The sequence below is a fragment of the Poecile atricapillus genome, chromosome 6, assembly GCF_030490865.1.
Source record: "Poecile atricapillus isolate bPoeAtr1 chromosome 6, bPoeAtr1.hap1, whole genome shotgun sequence".
Classification (NCBI taxonomy): domain Eukaryota; kingdom Metazoa; phylum Chordata; class Aves; order Passeriformes; family Paridae; genus Poecile; species Poecile atricapillus.
This window is the reverse complement of record NC_081254.1, coordinates 15600568-15624127: the sequence shown is the minus strand read 5'-3', so window position 1 is coordinate 15624127 and position 23560 is coordinate 15600568. Positions and strand designations below refer to the sequence as shown.

At 35.1% G+C, this 23560-nt stretch overlaps 1 protein-coding gene across 16 annotated transcripts in view; it reads right to left on the bottom strand.

Annotated features, from left to right (window-relative positions):
• Window positions 1-23560, bottom strand: part of KCNMA1 (potassium calcium-activated channel subfamily M alpha 1) — a 439294-nt gene that overhangs the window by 215782 nt on the left and 199952 nt on the right. The window lies entirely within an intron of this gene.

Genomic DNA, 23560 nt, shown 5'->3' with positions numbered 1-23560 from the left:
TACTTTGTCAACAGATGTCATCGTATGTAATTGTCAAGAAGAGCCAACACTTGTGTTGTTCAGCTCGTAGATTTCCTTCCAAAGATATACAGGATGTACAGTGCACTGGTTGCTCTTTAGTTTGCTTCAGTGTTCACTTCTGAAACAAACTTGTTTGTGGAAAGGGGTTTAATTGAAAAAGAAAAAAAAAAGAAAAAAAAAGAAAAAAGCCCCTAAAACTGACCACTGTTCCTTCTTACCTGCCCATGAATAGATCACAATTCTTTGGCAGCTGGAGAAGGTGATGTCTCATACCCCTGGCTAGACTCTTTGGCAGTTTAACTGTAGTGTTAACATTATAGCACCCAGGCTCATGGAAAACTGTGAAATCCCCTATGTGCTACTCTGTAGCACTTGCACATATAAAAGAAAATGTTCCAGTACGATTCCTAAACCACAAATGCTGAACTTCAAGATACTGGGTGCTTGCAGAATGAAAAGATCTGTGTGCCCTGCCCAAATGGATATCAAATGCATGGAAATTCTGTTGCATTTAAAAAAAAAAAAAAAAAAAAATTCTAATTCTGTTATGAATAGGCATGTACAGATTATCTGGTCAGCTGCATTCAGATCAATTGATATGGTCACCTCTCTCTTCAGAAAAGAGGCACTACTCTAGTCACATAATAAAAAATATATTCTTACTAGAGCAAAATTATCCACTATATCCCCACATGAGAATTATTCCACTTTCCAATACAACGAAAAGATAAAATTTTTAGAGGCTACATCAATCAAAATGAGCAAATCAAAAACTCTAGTTTACAATGTGCTAGACAATTAATTACTTGCCCATTTTCTGATATAATTTATCAAAAGCGAACAGTTCTGAGAAACTGAAGAAGCGTATTTATTTTAAAGAGGTAGGTTTTTCACAAGTACTTATCTAAATACTTTTCAGTCACAAAATGACTGATCAATATTATTATGAATTATTGAAAAACATATTGATCTTATTTTAAACTATATACACTTTACACAGAAATTTAAACTTTACATGGCACTGCACAAAGAAAAGGACTTAAGGAAACTGCTGTGTTAAACAATGATTCAGGAATGTTCAGTATAAAGGATTCATGTTTCCATCGATGTTGCTTAAAGCAGTAAAACAAGAACAAGAACTCTAATAATGTAAATGGGGTTTTGGTGGTTTGTTTTTGGTTTGGGGTTTTTTTATTGTTTTAGTTTCGTTGTTTTTTTTGTTTGTTTGTTTTTTATTGGTTTTTTTTGGTTGTGTTTTTTTTACTTATTGAATGAAATTTCAGCAACCTACAATTCAATTAACCTGTAAGTTTCTTCAAGGGATAAAACATACCCATTTTAAATGTAAAAATAATTCTATCAAATGCTTTTGAAAAAAGGGTCATTTAGTTCAGATTTAGAGAAGTACCATTTTGAAAAGGACTATAGGCATTAAAAGTAGAAAGAACACTCAAAAATACACATCCTGTAAAATAACATTAAAAAATAAAAAGAGCTCAGACCATTACTTTAGCCAGCAGGCAGATCTACAGTACCATGTTCTCAGTACAAATCTGCTTGTTAAATATATCTATATATATAATATATATATATAACTTCCTATGCTGACAGCTGCTATAAAAGTTCTTGTAAAAAGCTCCCAAGTACAGCTGATTTGATTCCCAACTATATTGTTACACTGCTTATATTAGGAGGGGAGAGATAAAAAGTACCAGCATGAACTTTCAGGTCTTACAGCTCTGAAGAATTTAGTTTCTATTCTTGTTACTCATGACAGCACTGAAATTGCATCTGCCAGAGTGATTACATGTTTTTACTGAATTGCTTTAAAGCCTGAGTCTCACACATGTGCCAGGGTTCACTTAAGGTTCCCATTCTTCTTGCAAGTGACCACATCAAAGCTTTTGTCTATAAGCAATTTTCTTTTACTCTGAAATGGTAAATACTCTCCAGTATTAAAAAAGCTCAACAGAACTAATTTGATTACTCATGCATGTATGCATTCTAGTCACCAATTAAATATCTTTTGACTGCTTCAAACATTTCTTCACAAAGCTCCAGACAGCTTCAAATTAACTCAACTGAGAGAAATGGATCACTGTAATGTGATGTGGGATCCCTTTCCTTCATGTGGAAAGTGCTAGACAAGAGTAGGAAAAGCTGGGAAAACCAAGAGAAATGTCAGAATATAAGATCAGAGAGACAGTCTGGGAAAGACAATGACAATGAAAACACTTCAATGAAAAACACTGAGAGGTGCTGGGCCAATTTGGGCCATCTGACATTCAACCTTGGCCACAGCCTGCCTTTTCTGTAACGTACCCTAAATTAGGTGGATCCTTAAGGACAAGGATCTTATCTGATTCCTCAAATCTTTTTGCCATTTTTATTTCCATTTTCCTGTTACAAAAGATGTAACCCTACATAACAAGATATACCTGGAAAGTGAAAAAGCCAAAGGAAAAATAGTGCATTTCTGTTTGAGCCCTTTTTCCCCCTCAATTGCATTGTATTGGTCAATTTTTTGTAGTACTAATGAAGAAAGAGAAAATGATGCATTATTTACTATGTTTTTTTGAAGGTGACAAGACCTACCAATGAAAAAGAAGTAGAGTTAAAAAGGGGACCTTCTCCAGGTAAGAAATGTTATGTTGATTGAAATGTAAGAGCACAACTGGCAAACCCCTGCAAATTTTTGTAGCTGTTTTACAGCTTAAGGGAAAAAAAAAAAACCTACCATGAAATTCAATTGGTTTTTGAATGATAACCTCAAAGGAAAGCAAAGGTTAAGTACTGTCAATGTCACGTAAGACCAAAACTAAATAAAGTTTTTTTAATAGCTGTCTGTTCTCCTCACAAGCTGTCAGTTAATTTTTTTTTCTAAATTGTTGGGAAGGATGAGAATTTAACAGAAAAGTTTTATGGATATGAATGCTTAGCAGAAGGTTCTCTAGAAATGAAAGCAAGCTTTGATATATGTAAAGATGTTTTAAGGGACAGTTATTGCTGAAACAGCTGAAAGAACAAAGGTTTAGTCAAGTTGGAAGGTTTAGAGCAAAGGTTTAGTGAGTTAGAAGGAAGTTTTATGGCTGAAGTCCAACAAGTGGTCTTCAAACAAAGCATGTTTGCTACCAAGTAAAAAAGCACAGGCAGATAGAAAGATGCTTTTTACCAAAGCAAAAACAATTTTCCACTACAAAACAAATTTCTAAGTTTAACATGTAATTACTAACTCAGATGATTAGTCACTAACATAGTATGGTAATTCTAGCAGTTTTGATAGGATATATGCACATGTAAAGGTATTGTGTATGATGCTGGCTGGCTGCCATGTCATAACATGTGCAGCAAAAGAAAGAGATATAATGCACTGTAGTCTGAACCAAAGGGGCTTCAGGACACAGGGTTTGCCTATAGCCAGCAGCTCTAGGTTGGCCCACGACCCCCTGCTGTAACCTAGTCTATGGAATAAACAGCATTAGAAAGAAAAGTTGTCTGAAGTCCACATCTCTCCATCAGCTCTTTAACTAAATCATGTCTTACTTTATACTTAATGCAAACTAGTAGCTAAGGAAATTATCTATCAAGTACTCCAGTAAATTCTGTGCAAAGACCTTGTGAAAAACAAAGAAATCAATTAGCTAAGTACTTAAGCAAAACATTTTATAACAACCAGCCTCTGTATTATACCTATAAAGGTTATATTTCCTAATAACCCGCATTTTGGGAGCTTTTGCTTTGCCTGGGAACAAGAAAAGTCTCTTTTAAAGATGGAACAAAATGTTCCTCTAAAATACCTACTGAATCTTAGTGTCTGAGCACTTCTGGTTTATAAAGACTGGAGATCAGACCTTCTCCACTCCTTTTGATGTTTTCCTAGCACAATCTCTTTCCTTTGGGTTGCCATTAACCCTACCCTGCCTGACATTACCTTCCACAACTTTGGCTAGAGCACAGAGCACTTCAAGAACTAAAGAGGAGATATAATCACAGTTTTGGATCTGAATACTCCAAATCCATCAAGCATATGTATTGAGATCTATGAAGAAGACAAATCATTATTGCACTTTCATAAATATGTATTCAGCTTTTCTATTGCAGCAGCAGCACATGGTGTTGCACTAAGTAGCCCCAAGAGACATGGCAGCAACTCTGGGTAGTAATAGAAAATTACCAAGCTCACTTATCAAAGCTTGTATAAACACTGTAGGTCTGGAAAGATTTTTTTGTCTTCTGATGCTACTACTAACATATATGAGTTTTGTGTAGTTTTGCTATACTTTAAATTCAGTTTAGTAAAGATGAGGATAGCACTGAAGAGAACAATTAAAAATTTTTCACATGAAAAACTGATTAATTTAAACTGTTTAAATTCACTTAGGAGAATAAGCAGTGCAGATATTTGCTTTATACAGTGGTCAGTTGACTCGGAAGAACCCAAAAATGTTGCATTACATAATTTATCACTGTAACTTTAATGTACTGAACAGGTACAGCTTGTCTATAACATCAACAGTGTCTCAGACCTGAAGTCAAAGATCTCTCTAGAGAATTGTGGTAACGGTAATAAATACTAAAATTGTATGACAGAAAATATTCTCCATGAAGGAGTACAAATAAAGGTACCTAATGAACTCATTTTATGTATCAGCATGTCAAGTTAACATTGATTTCCCAGCCTGTCGTAGTAACAAGTTTCAAGTTGTAAACAAAGAACTGGTGAGATGGGGTTGCTCTTCTTTTCTGGGGTAGTGCAAAGATGTATAATGTTTCCCTCCTCACACTGGCAATACATAAATTAACAGGCAATATACCACTCAATCAACTTAAACTGTGATTAATAGTATACATATGTATCCCCTTTTAAATGCCTTTTCTTCTCCTACTTTGTGGCCAAGCTATGGATGGATGTATTTCTCTGAATACAATGGCCTAAACTTCTGCTCCTCCTCCCTCTGTTTATGTGGGCCTCTGATAGCTCTGCATTTTTCATACAGAACACGTGAGGGATTGGCTTGTTTCTGCTGCATCTACCATGTTTATGTTCATCTTTCCATTTAACCATCTATTTTTAGACACACGGATTTAAAAAATTCATTTCTGTCTGTAATGTGCTTCTACACTACTGTCTTTGAACTGACTCAATTTATGTTAGAGAATCCCTTATGAGTTACATAATGCTCATGTAATGTTTACATCATGATTCCTTCCCCATGTTGTTCGAGATCAGTTTCAGACCCCGCAAGTTCATGCAGTCTCCCTTTGTGTTAACAGACATCAGTCTGCTCAATCACACTGAGGTCCAGATAGAGTTTATTTCATTCCACTCGCATTTGATGTGAAAACCTACATCAGATGCTGAGTGGGGGTTGGAAAAGATCTGGCAGTTGGCATGAGTGGGAGTAAGCAGCCTAAGGACAGTGTGCAAAACACAGCAATGAATGACACTTCCATTTTTATCAGAAACTGAGCCTGGGTTTGCTAAAGACTCTGATCTGACGCTTAAAATTGTATTTCTCACCTGCAAGTCTTTCTTATTGCTACTTTCAGCACTGTTGTGAATTGAAATTCAGTATAAAAGGGGCTCATTAATATCTGAAAAGGAGGTCAAGTTATCACCCTAAAGAGTCTAATCATTCATCTTGACCGAAGTCTGAATCTGATTTACAGCTGAGACCTTCTTTGCTTTAGTCATGTTCAGTGACTACCTACAGAATGCATAAGATTTTAAACACATACATTCATATGTATACACTCAAATTTAGAGAAAAGAGAGTGTGTACTATATGCTGAAAGTGTAATATGTCCCCAATAGAAAAAAAAAAATAGAATCAAAAGTGTAATAACAGAATCATTAATACATATTTTGTATTTCAAAGAATGTTACTTTAAGTAGAATAACATAGATAGATATTAAAGACCTATAAAATAAACTTTCTAAAGGGGGAAAAAATCTCTACTATGCAAAGATACATTTCTGCAGTATATAGCACTGTGGCCTCTAAGGTGCCAATTATCCTCAAATCCTATTGATTAGAATAGAATCAGAACCACAAAATATTCCTTTTGTATTACTGGAAGGAGTTTTGCAGATAAAATTTTTGGTTCTGTATCTATGATTAATATAGATAGCTGATTAAGGAAATAATACCTTGTACTTTAAAACATTAACACTTAATTATGATGAGCAGATATCAAAATTACTCGCCTATTACTACAAGGTCCTCTTGATGACATTTAATTTTTGCTTTAGAAGGACCTTTAGTTAATAGCTCTTAAAAACATGAAGAAACAAATATATTTGGCAAAAGCCAAAATATAACTGAGTGTAGATCTTGCTTTTGCACACATGGGACTGATCTGAACAATTTCCAGCTAGAGCTGTCTTCTCATTATCATCTGTATGTAGCAGTTCTCTCTGAGGTGTTAAAATACCTATTTCAGGACAGACTGCTGCAATTCCATATTGAAATTAACTCTTTAGTATAAAAATCATTTATCAAAGACATCCCATTTAAAATAATTCCATTTGTATTCCTTTTAGGAAGAGTGGTAAAAGACACTGGGTAATCTACAACATGACCACTGGGGGTCATTCATTTTACACAAATATTCCAGTATGGTAATGTATTTACTGCTTTTTAGTAAGAATAACATTTTAATATAACTAATTATTTCCAAACATAAGAACACTTAAATATTAATATTCAGAATTATTAACCACCTGTGTTCTCTAATTTTAAATGGTGAATGGGAAAAATTAATACTACATTCTTCGAAGTTCTAGTCACAATAATGTTATGAAACTGACAAACACAAAAAAATTTAATATCATACAGAAAAAAAAAAAATTAAACCCCAAGCAACACCTTTTCCAGATTTTCTGTTACATTTGTAAGGGGACTAAGAGGAAATTTTAACTGCTCAGACAGACACTATGAAAAATGAAACACTGTGAACTCTCATTTGCCTATTATGTTTTGCTTCTATCAGATGGTCAACAGTACTTCTAAACACTATATATAGAAGTCTCAATGAAAACAGACCTGAATGTTAACACTGAGAGAACCCCGAACATTTGATTCATGAAACTGTCTGTGCTACATAAAACCCAATACAATCCTTGGAAACATAAATCCTATATACCTGGTTTCACAGTCAACTATAAATATGACTTAAATATCCAGCTGCTGTTCAAAAATAAAACAAATGTAACATGCTCACCAAAGACTGAAAAATTTTAAACTATGAAAATAGATGGATACCTGCATCTAACATCTAACATTTTTACAACTTCAGGAAGCAGCTAATTTTATCTTATATAAGTTTCATTTATATACATATTTACACTTATTCAGTTAAGAAAATGAAGCATACAAAATCTGTGGGCTTTTTTAGTATGAAATTACCACTCACAGACTGACAATAAATGACATTGATTTAATTTTTCCAGTGAAACACTAAATGCAGTTACCTACTTATCAAACAGTATTAGTACATGGAAACAGATCACTAGACACACTTATTACAATTTCATTTTAAAACTTTCAGATGTTGTGCATAACAGTTGCACTAGATATTCTGGCTGTTAATTTTTGATCAAGAAATCATACACTAACAGAAAAAGACCAGACCTCCACTTCAGTTTATATTCTGGCTCATTACTAGCTCCAATTTATTACTTTTCATTCTCCCCCAGGCATACCTACTTTCCTATAGGGACACTAATTACTATTAAGAGCACATAAACAAATTCCGTATAAAGATAATAATATACTTTTTTAAAAAATTACCTCTCTAAAATTACAGGGTTTATAAACTATACTAAGAGATTTACTCCCACATAAGCACAATAAACCTAATGAGCAGTGACATGAATACAAAAACAAGCCAAATCAACTACATACAACCCACAGCCTTAAGACTACTCCTCTCTCTCCCATCTTCAACATTCCAAATAAATTAATTTTGCTACAGATTTTTTTTTTTTTTTTTTTTTTTACTCATCTGCAAGCTCTGAAATCTCAACAGGCCTTTTAGACTTGGCAAGATAATTTTTTCATTTGCCAAAGGAGGAGGAAGTTCATACAGTAAAACCAACAAAACTCAAATGTGGATATTTTATAGTGGGAAGAATTACTCCCTGTCTTTCTTTACATTTCCTGGCATGCTTGGCATGCTCATTTTCATTGGTTTTAGTCAATTAAGCTGAGTTGCTCATTTTAGAAGCAATTTTTTTTTTATTTGCTTTAGAAGCAAATCATTTCCACTGGGAAAAAAGAATTAATTTTAAAAATCAACCGATATCTTCTGTATAAGGTATCTTTAACAGCAAAAATGATCCCAAAACCCCAATTACATCTTAAGCTCTTGGTTTAATGATAAAAATAATGCCTCAGCAACATGACATATTTTAATAATTTTTTGGGGAATTCTACAATCTCATATCAAATCTCATAATAAAATTGATGCATATCTTTCCATCCACCAAGTTATTACTGTGCCTTCTAAACCTGTATCACAATATGTCCATTTATTTAATTTTTGGAAAATTGAGATCATTAGTGATATGAATATGAACTGCACCAAGAACAAATGAAAAAGCAGCAATCTCCATAAAAAGAAATTGTACCTGACAGGATTCCTTTCAATAAAGTGGATAAAGAAATTAGAAAGGAAGAATTAGAAAGGTTGCTTATTCTATTTTTAAATTACATACCTTGCCCCCACATTGATCATAATGCAAATCGGTTTACATTAATGCTACTCCAAGAAGACATGGAGCAAATTCAGAATTTGGATGTCTTCAAAATACTTCGCTTGGTGCAGTTACAATTTGCCATGGTTTAGAATTAAAATGAGTAAAAAAAAAATATTTCATAGAATAAGGATCTAATGAAATTCTCTTGAGTGGCTAATTGAATAAGAGCTGTTCTTCTGGGACCCATCAAGACACTGAGTTACCCTAACTTGTCAAATGTCCTGGGAAGCTCACCTTTAGTAAATGGCATCTTCCCTCTTTTGTACACTCTGATGTATAAGCCAGAAGACAGTTAAAAGCATTAATTAAATACATAAGTGGATATTTTGGATAGGTAAGATTAGGTTCTTACTCACTCTTCTTATCAATGTACCTCATGTAAATGATACCTTTATAGAAAGTCAATCTGGTTTGGATTACTCACTTGAATTTTGATTTTACCTAATTAATTTTGCCAGTAACATATGCCTGACATTGCTGGACCTGAGAAAACTGAAGTCTCTTGTTACTTGACAGAAAAAGGGAAGTAGTCATTACTCATTTTCCAAAAACCAAGAAGCATCAGATAATCAAGGTCACAGACTTATGTGACTAATTCTAAAGTGTCGTGTGAGGTAGAGACTAGAGGACGATTAAAAGTAATGAAATCTCAGAAGGAGAAAAAAATCCCATTAAAATCATGTCCAAATTACAGTTTTTGACAAAGAAATGCAAAGTGCAACCAAATGGCTAGAAAAAGGGCAAGATGGGAGAAACAGTGCAAAATCTGGCAGAACCAATAAACAGCTGCTTTTCAGAAAATATGTTTGTCACAGACATTTCTCTCAAGTCACTCTTCAAGAGATCAGAAAAATAGCTTTTCTTTCCACCTCCTACCATATCATATACTGCAATATTAGAAAGATATTATGCTATAGAGTCCAAAGGAGGACATGAGGATGGTGAAGGACTTGAGAGGAGGCCAAATGAGGAGCAGCTGAGGTCCCTTGGTCAGTTCAGCCTGGAGGAGACTGAGGGGAGGCCTCAGTGCAGTGACAGCTTCCCTGGGAGGGGAAGAGGAGGGGCAGGCACTGATCTCTGCTCTGGGGTGACAGTGACAGGACTGAGGGGATGGCCTGAAGCTGAGGCAGGGAGGTTTAGGTTGGATATCAGGAAAAGGCTCTTCACCAGAGGGTGTTTGGGCACTGGAACAGCTCCCCAGGGCAGTGGGGACAGCACCAGCCTGACAGAGCTCGAGCAGTGCTTGGACAATGCTCTCAGGCACACGGTGGGACTCTTGGGGATGACCTGTGCAGGGCCAGGAGTTGGACTCGATTTTTGTGGGTCCCTTCCAAATCAGCACAGTCTGAGATTCTGTGATTATTCTTTGTAATGCAATATCTCACATGACAGAAACTAGTGCTGGATGGTGCTGTGTTACTGCATAGTACTCCCAGCAAGATCTGAAATACTTTCATACTTCTTTTGGATTCATTTTCTTAGTGACAAAAATCAAGGAAAAGTTCCAAACCTTCTCCCTCCCCCCAGAAAAAAGGAAGCAAAGCCTGATATGCATGCAGTGTCACGAGGAGGAATATAAAATACACTCCCTACAGCTCCTTGGGAAGTCCCAGCCTTATGAGTGCCTGAGTAACTGGATGAACTGAGTAACTGAGAACTTCGGCTTCACTGACTCACATCAAGATGTTCCAGTGATTTTTTTTTTGTTGTTGTTATTCTCATTTTTAATCTAAATGTAAAAGCCAAACCACAATTATTTCTGTATATGAATTCATTTCCTAATTAGTGCATACCTTTTTCCATGCTGTGTATTTCACCCAGCAACATCAAATTATAGAAATAGATGTCTCACTGTAAGATCTCACTGCATTACAGAAACTAAGACAGAGAAAAGAGGTTTTCCTCTTTCATACAAGTCATCACTGAATACAATATGAGATTCAGATCAGTGAATATAAACTGTATTGTTTGAAAAACTTTTGCTGTGTGAGTTGGTTTTTGGGGGGTGGGTTTTTGGGTTTTGTTGATTTTTTTTTCTCCAAACACTGTTGCTAAGACACAGAGCTGTGAACAGTGACAGGATATATTTTCCAGGACATAAATGGCAAAGAGTCTATATTCCATTTAAACTACTGAATGCCTTAAGCAGGAGGGAGGTACTTGTATCTGCTTTCTGTCAACTTAATATTTTAAACAAAGATGTGTAGGATTAGTGGGCTTTCAAATGGAGTTAGAGTTGTTTTTTTTTTAATGCAGTGATACATTTTGTAGGTAGGTAAGCACTGAAACACTAATAAAATACAGATGGAATGGATATTTCTCAAAACAGACTAGAAAATGTAGCTATTTAGAAAAATTTAAGTCATATGCATTTCTATAATAGACTTCAACCCCAACACCTGGATTTATTTTATCCTTTTATCCTTTCTGTTTACAAGCTTTTAAAAGCAGTAAAAAACAAATGCTACTGCTGTGAAAATGTCCAGAAGAAACAGAAACACACATTTTTTGTTCTATTCATCAAAGGCTTTTTCTTCATATTCTGTACATCACAGAAGCTGTGAGACAAACTGGAAGAACAAAAAGACTGTATGAGCCACTACAGCAAAGTACTGTTCTGATCCATGTGCACAGACTATTCAGATCTATTCAAGTTTTAAGAACCCATTTTCAGAATGGTTATTTCTACACAGACACATAAACATACAGTATTATGCAATATATGCTAACCAGCACATATAATATGTGAGCATAAATACAGCTATCACTGAAGACAGGTTTCACCAGTTGGAAAGAAATTAAATTCTGGGCATCAGTTCAAATAATACATAGCTTCTGCAATGTGAACTGAAGGAAAAGTTCTCTTCATGACTAATAGTATGATATTATTTTTGTATTGGCTAAATGGGCAGCAGTAAAAACAGAGAACACTACATTAATTTTGCCTTCCATAAATAGCCAGAGAAGAATAAAAAAATGCAGGTATTCATTGAAATGAAGCACTCAAGAATCACTGAAAATGTAATGACCAGTAGTACCCAATATAATTGCAAAATACTTGAACTGAAATGTCAGATATAAAATAAAACTACCAAAGAGTTAAGGGGAAAAAAACAAAAAAAAAAAAACAAAAAAAAACCAAAAAAAAAAAAAAACCAAAAAAACCCTGCTATGGTGGTTCAGTCTAAAACCTTGTACTATTTTAAAAACCAGAAAATGAGTTTGTTAAATTAATACAAAAAAGGGGGCATTAAAATGTGATTTATAACATGTCTAGAAATATCTCTACAGAACGTTAGTAGAAAGTTCACTAAGAAGAAAAAAAATATGGAAATGGAAGATAAAAACAAATATTTAGATTGAAAGCTAAGACAAGTTTTTAAAAGCAAGGTCAATTAACCACTGGAAATATCTCTCTATACAAATGGAAAACTTTCTATCACCTCACATCTCTCAAATGAAGTCTAAGTATCTTTTTGATCAAAAGATACTTGTTTAAAGCAAAATACTGTATAAACTGTTATATTCAAAAATGTTACAAAATTACCAGAATAGGCCATTTGGCTTAAATTCCAGAACCACTGGCATTTCACAATCTCATTTAGCCTTTTCCCCAGTCTAAAACCACTGGAATTTAAAAAAAAAAACAAAACCAAAACTATTTAAGAAATCCTTAATCTAAGATATCATAATGTCTTCACATGCATCTAAGAATGAAATTTAGAAAGTGAACTATGCCCTAGTTTTATAATAGATAAGTAATCAACAATAGTGGTTCAGGAGGAATTTAATTTTTAGACTTATTTAATCTTTATAAAATTTCCAAAATCAATAAACAATAGAATCCATTTCAACTGATGTTTCCTTCATTTAGCATTCACAGTTCAAAGAATATCCCTGGTACTATTTCTGTTTTTTAAAATCTAAGTCACCTATGAGTGTTGTGACTAATGTGACTCTGAAGAGCAAACTAGCCATCATCTGAGTTCAGATATATTAAGTCACCTTTTACTCAGAATTAATACTCTTTAAAAGTATAAATACAAATAATATCAAAAGATACTTCATATAATCCATACAATGTTATTCTTATAATTCCATTTTTTCAGAGGAATGGATGGAAACTGAGCCACCTTGTTTGCAAAATGATCTTTTTCAGCAGAGATAGAGTATTATTAAGAGAAATTTAAATTATTACATGAAAATAGAAAATTCCTTTGTCTTGAGAGAATATTAGACTCACAATGGTAACAAAACCACATATGGCTGATGCAGTATCTTTTAGGGCTATTACATTTCTTAAGGAATCTGAAAGGTATCACAGTCTCCAGCAAACTCATGCCATTTCCTGAATTGTAAAAATGTATTACCTTATGGATGTTGTAAAGAAACCAGCTTGCATAAAATTCACTATTTCTAACACTCATCAAAGTACAAAACTGTGAGAAAACAAAAATCTGCAAATCTCTAAGAAAAACCATTGCAGCAATATGGTTTTATGCACCATAGAATTGTTCCACTCAAGGGGCTGGCCCCCAGTTTTGAGGTGAAATAATTGCCATCAGTAGCAGATTAATAAATAGTCATGAGCAAAAAAGTCTTGCTAAAGAACAGCCTGCTCCACTCCCTGTAATTGCACTAGATTTGATAAGAGTAATAAAAACTTTATGGATGTTAAAGTGAGCAAGATCTACTACAGTGCCACAAATTGCCATTTTAATATTAATCACATTTGTACTTAATAGTTTCTCCTATTGAGTTTGTATAGGGTACTCTATCACATGTACCTGGTGCTGAACACAGCTGATTGCTTATCACTGTTCTCATGCAGCACCATTTGTGTGCCTCACCAATAAAAGGATAAAAATATTGTAATGCTCCATTACAAATTTTCTTCTATACACAGTAATTAGATCTTAGAATTCCCTTTTTGTTCCATCGAGTCTTCGAGGATTCAGAAAAAAAGGATGGGGGTTGGCACAAAAGAAAGGCGGGATAGTAATGTTTTTTACATTGCACCAGGGATCTATAAAAGACTCAAAATGCTCACAAAGTACAAGGAAGGGAGGAAAGCCTGCAGGTATTCATGTTCATGTATATGGGATTTCCCTTCTCTTTTTTTCAGTATTGTTGGATTCCAGCTCTGGTATTTACTGAAGAGAGCGAGCTCTTTTCCTCCTGGTTGCTTAATTAACATGGCACAGTTGGCCCTGTGACTCTGTCAGAAATGACACAAGCTTCAAAAGTGGAATGGGTGTCCTTGCTGCAAGGAATTCTATTTTTAAGCAGAAATGACTCATCAACTACTGGGGTGTCCCAAAAGCTACAATTTGTCAAGCTGTCAGGAGAAAAGGGAGGGGGGAAAAAAGCAAAAGAGGTCACATCTTTATTTGTATTTGTATTTTGTATCTGTAGCTTAAAAAGCAGAGGGGTAAAACTGATTATATGTTCAACTCCACTCTGAAAAGCAATCTTCTATGCAAGCCATGTTGTGATAGCAGCTATATGGTCTGGTATTTTTAAAACCTCAGCTGAGTTATCTCATCTTTTATATTATATAGATTTGGTAATTTGTCCAGTGCTAAGGAAGAACGTTTCTAGCTCAGTGTGCACAACTAATCTGTCTACAGGGTAAAAAAAGCACAGGACAAAAAATTTGCATTGTTAGATGCTTTGGGATGAAACAAATAATGCAGACACTCATTTGGAAAGAAAAAAATAAAAAGGTTTAAACCTGTTATAGAGGTTCTAAAAAAATAAAGGTTCAAACCAATTATACACTGGTGGAGTTTTTGAAAGAATTTGAATTGTAGTTTAAGAATATGTTCCCATAGCAATACTGGAAGCACATCAAGCAACACAGTATGAGTTTATGAAAACAGAGAAGTGAAACTGAGCAGGCCATAAATGTGATCTATACAGTTTCATTACACAAACTGACCTTCAGCTTATTGTGTAGGTGGTAAAATCAACACAAGTCAGGTTTCCTGAGAACTTGTTTCCACTGAAAGTTGCCACAATCTAAACTTTTAACTCTAAGTAAATAAATGCTAATCTAAATATTTGTATCCATATTTCTTGTCAGATCAAAGTCATTATCCAAAGAATGTAGATGTAAGCATAACAGAGTCAATAAGCTTATTTTATCGATGTTCTATAGACAGAAATTATTATTCAGAGACAACAATAATTAGTAAATTGTAATTCATGCCAGCAAGTAAGCTTGTGCTTCAGATGCTGCAAAATACGTAGTGCTGCAACACAGATATAATTTTCAAAATAAATATAAACTTAAAAGACTAGCAAACCACAGGAATGAGAAACTGAGATTTCTATTATAATCAGTTTTTATCTATAGTCATGGGTAGAATTTTAAAAAGGACATTGGTTCTGGGGTTTTTTTTAGATAATAGAGATAACTTTTAACACTCTGGTTTCACTGGACTCAGAAACTTGAGCTTATGCAGCGATCTGAATTGCATATTTTACCAAAACTAATGCAAGATTTATGCAAGCAGGGCAACAGAGGATAAACTCCTGAACTTAAAATATCATTTAGAAGTATGGTTTTCTAAACATGCCTGATTATGCCTGACATCTGCCTTCAGGTGAACCTTCAGGTGAAAGACCTAACTCCTGCACAAATCAAACTTTAAGATCCTGCCCTACAGAAGCTAATGGAATTTAGAGCAGATGGGAATAATCTTCCCAAAACAGAACTAGAAATCAATGAAGACTGCCAGGAATCAACTAGAAGCAGCTGTCAATTTGCAGTTCTTTTTCAGCCTGATGTTTAACCCCATGCCTTTGGATTTCTCAGTACACAAAAGCAGAAGCAATTCACTGGAAAAGAAAGACACAGTTTGCAGTTTGGCACACAGGAGGGTTGAATACCAGTGTTATTCAAATGCCCTTTAAGAATGGGCACTTTCTTGGAGAAAAACTGCCAGGTGAGGCAACAATCTGCTACAGCCTTTGTCAAGCCATTGCCTTGTCCCCACCACTTGAAGGCCTTCAGGTATCCCACATGAAGCAGAACAGCATACAAAACCAAACCATCCCTCAGCAGGGAGAAAAGAATTTGACTCAAAAGCATAATATAACATCGATGTCCAAACATACACTTTTAAATGTATTTCTTGCTAATAGCTCCAGAACAAGCAGTAAACTCACTCACCATAAACCACTTGTGATAAGGTGTCAGAATGGACTTGCAAAACAGTAGGAGGAAAAAAGTATTTTCTATCTTGTGGTACTACGTATTTGTTAGATTTGTTATTCATCTTCTGACAAGAAATAAAATGCTAGCATCTAACATCAAATTCTCAGAAACATTCCTGTATGCCTACAGACAGCGCCCAGATTTAAAAAAATAAACACTGATCAGCCACAGATCAGCCACACTAAATGACCAAAGTATTATCTTAGTAATTGTGGCTTTGAAATGTAAAGCAACATGTTATGAAAACAGTTTGCCCTGAGCTGGGATCACACATCTTCCTTGGGCTTGGATCCATTTCAGTCTTCTGAGAGTCTCTGAGTTTATAAGAATAATCAATGAGAAACTGTGTTACAAAAGATGATGGTGTTAAATGCTCACTTTTTAATCAATGGCATTTTTAGGCAAAAAAAATATTCCTGTAAGATTGAAATTGTATAAACACCCTTGCCACTCTTGCAGGCTTAGATCTTCAGAGCAACAATGTGGTCTTAATTTCCTTTGAGCCTCCCAGGCTGCACAGTCAGCTTTACATTGCAGAAGACATAATAATCAGCTGTCCCAACACCTTACCAACCAAAATGTCACCAAGTACAACTTGTACAAGCCAAATACCAGCAATGCAGGAAATTCTACAATCATCCTATGATTCTCTTTTCCAATATTTCTCCACTGTCACAGCTATCAAACTTTCCTTAAGTTCCAAACTAAATCTGCAAAGTCATAAATGATATAGATTTTATCATTTCTCCAAACACCACAGAGAATGACCTTTGAGTACCATTCCACTTACCTACTGGAACAGTGCCATGTCTGCCCTACCTACATTACAAGGTGTGACATTTTAGTGTAAAATCCTGCTTCTTTGAAGAAGCCTTGCAATGTAAATATAGCTAACAAGCTATTCACATTAGACAACACCTAAGTCAGACCTCCATTTCCAACCAATTTCCTCCATTTATCCTTCAGAGAGAAACCTGAGAGAGCAGCATGTCTTACTCTCCTAAAAAGTAGTGTCTTAAAAATGTGCCAGTGATACAGATTTTTGCCTATACTGAAATGAAATTTCTGTCAATTAACTAGAAACTGGAAAAGGAAAAACTAATGGCCAAATGTTTAAAAAAAAAATAAAATTAATACATTCCACCTAATCCTTAAAAAAAAGAAGGATTTGATTCCTGAAATACAGTACTCTCATTTGTCTAAGAGATGACAAGACTTTAAACCATATAAAAATTGGCTCATGAAAAAGTTAGGACTTAGCTATTTAACGATCAAACTCTTAAGCCTGCTATGTTCAGTATAAACACATTAATTTACGTGACATATATTTACTTAAAGGCCCATCTAGCAACATTTTCGTACAAATAAAGTCAGTAAATATCATTGCACATACAAAGTTCTGCTATTTCAGATTACTGACTTACTTTTGGAATAATAAGATTATACAAACTTGAACTTCAGTGATTCCTTAGCATAGCATGCAACTGGCTGGAGCTGGAAAGCTACTTTGCAGAAAATGACCCGAGTCTAGAAGTTCACTATAATCCACCCATGGGCCCTTGCAGTAAAGATGGTCAGCAGAATTTTCCAGGCTGCTTTAGGAAACGTGTCTCCACATGGAGACACAGGCACAGGGGAGTGAGACCAGTGGAAGGCACTAAGATGTTAAGGGACTGGGGTGTTGTCCTATGAGGAGGGATGAGACTCTTTCATCTGACAAAGGCTCAAAGACTCTTATAAATATCTATAAATACCTGATGGAGCCTCCTTCAGGTATTAAGAAAACAGAGTCAAACTCTCCTCAGTCATACCCAGTGACAGGCCAAGAAGAAATGACAGTTACTGAGATTTTTTACTAGGCCTAACACTTCAGAAAAGCAACCCCATTGGAATTTATTGCATCATCAAGGTTGTGCATCACAATTACTAAGAAATTCTGTAGAGCACCAAGGGATAAAAATAGTACCCAAAAATTTCCCTAGAGCTTGATTTGTCAATTATTATGGAAGGAAATTTATTTTTGCTTGCCATTTTATCTGAAACTCATTCACAATGTTTCTCATTTAATTCATTTGCAACAATTCGTTTTCATTATTTAGCAAATACAAACTACTGGCGTTGATTAACAGAAACTTCATTACAGTGGTTTGTCTAGAGAACTCAGAATATTTCCATATTGCCTAACCAGAGCCTCTATACCACTAGCAAAAACCAGTGTAATCCAATGTTATTTCATTAACACAATAAACACCTACAGAGGAATTCCCTTTATCCATTATAATCTCCTAAATAGATTGGAGTTGTTCAGGTAGTGTTTTACAAATTTTATCTGCATATAATTTGCCAAACTCAAGCTCTCTGAACATGTCAGAGAATGAATGCAAACACTGAGCAAAGAGATGGATAGTAAATAAATCGTGCATCTAAATTTTCAGCATGCCTCACTACATCCAGATTTTTTAATAATTCAAGATAACACCTATAACAATTGGTGGTTAAGGGACAATGTCTAACAACAAAACTAGGAGACATATAATCATACCTAATCCCTTTGTCCTAGAGAGCCAAGTGCATAGTAACACATGGACGATCATTACCAGGCGGTTTTTTCCCTCCACTGTGGCCTGTTTCTTTTGATTTTTGCCTTATAATAATCATATCACTGCTGTTGCTGGATTTGACTCATAATTAACACCATCTGTGCCTAACAAAGACCTTCAATCATTCTGGTGTTCAGTTGCCAGCAGAGGCCATGCATTGAGCTGCACACCCACCTGGCTTCAACTGTAGCATGCTAATGAAAGAGATGAATCTTAGCTATGGACACTTTCCCAGGAAAATTTGCAGAGCAATGAAGAAAATTAAAGTTCATTGTCACAAAAAAGGCTTTCTTCTGGAAATCACTTTTCAATTAAAGCACTAATGGTGTACACTCAGTACTGACTACAACCACAGTAAAGGTAAAATTAAAATACTTATGACAAAAAAAAAATTATTTAATGATATATCAGTTTAAAGGGTATTGACTGAGGCTTTATGAACCACAGATTTTGCGATTTGATGAGAATCAGCAGTAGGAACAACTGAACAACAGATACAATTCTGTTATAATAGCAAAAACCAAGTTACTTCAAAAGAAATACTCTCAAGAAATCCACTTACATATTTAAGCTAAATTTTCTTTGAATCAGAAAATTACAACTATCACTCTATTTGACAAGTGAGCAGTTAATAAAACTAAGGGGAATTAAAAGGGGTTTTAAAAAAGAGGTGGAGACAACACATATAACTGGATTTCCTTCAGCATAGAACAAAATTTAGCTCACAGAAATGGCCAGAAACTGATGAAGTGCTAACAAAATTAAAATTGGCAAAATATTAAAATATTACCATGCCAACAGCTGCAAGGTACTGTGGGAGACTTCCCTCCCAAGAATGCAGGGAACAATACTGTTTTAATCTACTTGCCAAGATACAGACCATTGTAATTTTAGCAATTTCAGAAATGGTAAACATAATCTAATGGCATTTCCTTGAACTAGATCCCAGATTTTTAAGTCAACTTCTACATCTCCTAGTCATGCATCATAAAAAACTGTATATATATTAACTCTACTCTTTACTTAGTATGAATGAATGCTCCCATAGCCACTTAGCGTGGATCAATGAGTGTCCTAAGACAACACAGAATTTTATAAACATAATTAAAATATTTTTGCAAAAATAAATTTCACTACAAGCAGGAAGACTTGAAAAAAAGTTTAGTACAATTTAAGTCCTACTTACTTAACTCCTCAAATATGAAGACTGAAAGACTATGTAAAATCTGTACACACTCAAAATACTGGTAAATACATACTTCAGAGTACAGAACTATGAGCTGCACAGGATATCCTCAGCAAAATGATACAGCATAGCCCTAAAACTGGTTACTTAAGAAAAAAAAATATCTATCTTTTGCTGTTATATATCTTGCAAATTGAAAAGAAATAATAGATTCAGAAAACCAAACTGTAACTTGAAAGCTATAATAAAATCAAAGCTCAAACTGAACTTTTTCTATGAACTGATTTCTGATCCTCTTAGACTCATCTTCATTTTTTTTATACATCAAGCTAATAAGATCCACTCAAAATTCAGATGTAGTATTGTTGATTTACAAATTAAATTAAAATTGTTGTTTCCTTGAAGGGCCATGAAACTGAGAAGGAGTCATCGAAATGCTCTGCAGATTATTCCAGTTAATATGGAAAAGCTTAATGATTTGTAATGAAAATGAGATTGGTCTCTAAAACCACTTGAGCGTTCATGTTTACACAGACTTACTGAACTATTCAGACAAACTTCATACCTCATACGTGACTGTAAAAGGGGCAATGCAGCCTACACAAATGAAAAAGATGTGAATTCTCCTGGGCAATGACACTGTATCTGTAATAAATTTAAATAAATCATCCTCACTAGGTTTGCAGTACTTTTGTAGAACATTTTGCTGACCAAAATCAAATGTCTTTCAGAAGACAAAACACCGAAGCAGTAGCAAACAAGCAGGAAAGCCAAACACAGTACATTATCGCTACTTATTCTCAAATATTCCCACAATAAAAGAGAATTCATAAGGACTTGAAACAAAGTGCTGCTTTTAGGGAAAAAAACCACATTTTTTTCTTGTGAAACTTTCCAAGAGAACTTGCTAATGACACTTTTCTCCTTGTGCTAACACACAGGAAACTTAAACAGAATATATATAGATTTCCAATGCATCCTTCCCTCCTAATTCATTCCCATGCTATGGCAAGAAACAAGCATGAATCCTCCAAAACAAGAAACCAGACTTTTCATGTTGCATTGTTTTGTTAAGCTAGTTCTAGTACAGTATCACTACATATTTCCAGCCAAATTGCTACTAAACAAGTAGACAAAATCACTTATGTTGGAATCATAAAGTCTAACTGTTAGCATAGGTGAGAAAGACTTGTTTCACCCTAAATAATAAAGACAAGACCCAAAAAATGAACTCAAAGGTAGCACAGGAGACAGAAGAAGCACAAGAAAACTTTTTTCTTGGAGGGAATCACAATCCTTTCCGAAAGTCATCCACATACAGGAAAAACCACAAAAATACAATTAATATGTGTCTTTAAGAGTGAACTTTTATACAGTCAGATATATATGTGGATACCTTATATATACAATAGAAGTTGGACCAAAGAAAGAATAATGATGCAGTAGTCAGAATGTCAGCAATGAAGTTGCAACCATGACAAGGTGGCTTCACACTTAAACGTGTTTCCATCTTTCTTATAATGATTAATGATCTTTCTTATATGATTAATAGTTTGTGGTAGCTAAAAGTATTTATTTGTGCTCTCTCTCCTGTCATAGCACTGACGAAAGGGGTATGGAGATATGGAGGGTATGTAGGGTATTTTCAGGTAGTTTTAGAAACATATAAAGCTTTAAAAGAAGTCACTAAGAATAGACTAAGAATTGACTAAGAATAGAGACATTTGCAAAAAAGCACAAAGGAGATGTATATGATCATAATTGTGCCCTTTTTTGTGATGAATTATGGTGCAGAATCTGAAGTTTGTACCAGAAACTGAATCAATACAGAAATACTTAATAGCAACACAAAGCTACTTAATTGGCTCTGCTGAGATATAAGACTAACTGGAGGATGTCAAAGCTGCACCATTTTCTGCACTCAAGTCTCTCCAAAGAGCATTGCACTGGATGTGCCATTTCATCTGGTACTACTCTGGCACTGTGTCTTTCAGGGTGATCAACTGGGTAACATAAAAATGTTCTTAGTTCACCCTCCTCTAACAGCTGTGACAACCTTCATACTTCAGCCTTCATACTTTAGTTAATCATGACATGTTCTTGCTTGAAAAAAACTATGGTCTTTTCAGTCTTCCTTTCAGTATCTAATGAAAGAGTGTTGTTTTTCCCATCTTTCTTGATGCCCCTTCGGTATGAAGTCATGTAGGATTCCTCTGTGGATATACCATCATTTCATCTATAAATCTATAGACAAAGGGTCTTGGATTCATAGATCACTGGCAAGATCTATTAGAGGACTGCTCACACTAGCACTCTTCAGCTCTGGACTGAAGACACAATTTTTCTCACCCTCCACGTAAGAGCCAGTAACAGATGGAGTCCAAGGCCCAGGCAGAGCACACCAGCTCTGGAATGCTTTGTTAAGGGAAAGCATGTCACCATCTCTCCAATGGGAGCACTAGAGACCATCCACTGATCCAGGGAAAGCTGGAGTCTCTGTTGTTCCAGCTGCTTTGTTGAGGATATCACAAGCATTCCCCTCATCCTACCTTCATTATTTCCTGTTTGACCAAATTCTCAAAGGAAGTGCTTTTTCCAAGCATGCACTTGTGGATCTTAAATAGATGGATATAACACTGTATTTGACTCTGCATTGCTAAAATGGGTGTCAGGTCAGCAGAATAAAATAAAGCAGAATTTTTCCCTTTGGGGATATATCTGGGGTGTTTCTAACGTGAATTAATCTACTAAACATTTACAAAAAACCCAAAAAAAACCAGAAAAGACCAAGATATATGTGTGTGTGTAGAACTAAATGAGGGTAATAGGGGAGAAAGGAGTAGAAAACAAAGAAAAAGTGTGCAAGTACAGTATGCTAACTTCAGGTTCCTGAATTTAAACTGCAGCACAAGTTAAACATTGACTAAAAACCAAGAGAAATGCCCAGTTAAAACACTCATTGATCAAGCAATCAATAAGCTGGTAGCATTACATGGATTAGGTGGCCCAAAGAAAGCTCAAGTGTCCCAGAGACTCTCCCATGTTTTCAGCTTTGCTCTCCTTGAGGAAAACAATCAAAGACTCAAGAATTCAATGCCTAGAATTCACTATACATTACATTAGTTTCCCAAAAAACAATTACCCCAACACATAGCTGTAGCTGATCTGAAATTGAAACATAAGTAGAAACAGGTTTTAATCTATTCCACACTTTTCACATGGAAATATCAGGCATCCAGAATCTTTGCCATTGTGCTTTAAAAAGTTTTACAAAGGTCTTCATAAAGGGACCACCTTACTTCAGTGGTGATATATTAAGAAAAAATTGCTAAAATTAAGAGAAACACTCATTGCAATGTTAAGAAGGAAAACCAATTGTTCTCAATGCAAGGGAGCTCAAGACAGAACTTGAGTTTTCCCACCACTTGCCTCCTCTCCACAAAGAAAATCTCTACCTTAGTTATTTGCCTTATATTTGACACATCTGTAGCTTCAAACTCTCACAATCCAGAGCTGGCATCCATGTATCCAAGAATGTCTTTTGCTGATGCCACCACTTTCCTAAGTATCAGGGTGTACAGATGTCAACAGTGGAATGTCTGATTTTCTGAGTCACAGAATGATTGTTTTAGAACATAGCTACTACCATTACAGACAGTAGGCAGGCTCACATGGACTGACTGGCGTACAATCTAAACTGCTGCAGTAATGGAAAGCCTTAAACTAGTTCAGAGAAAAACAGTAAGCATGTCATCATAGAACTTTAAATT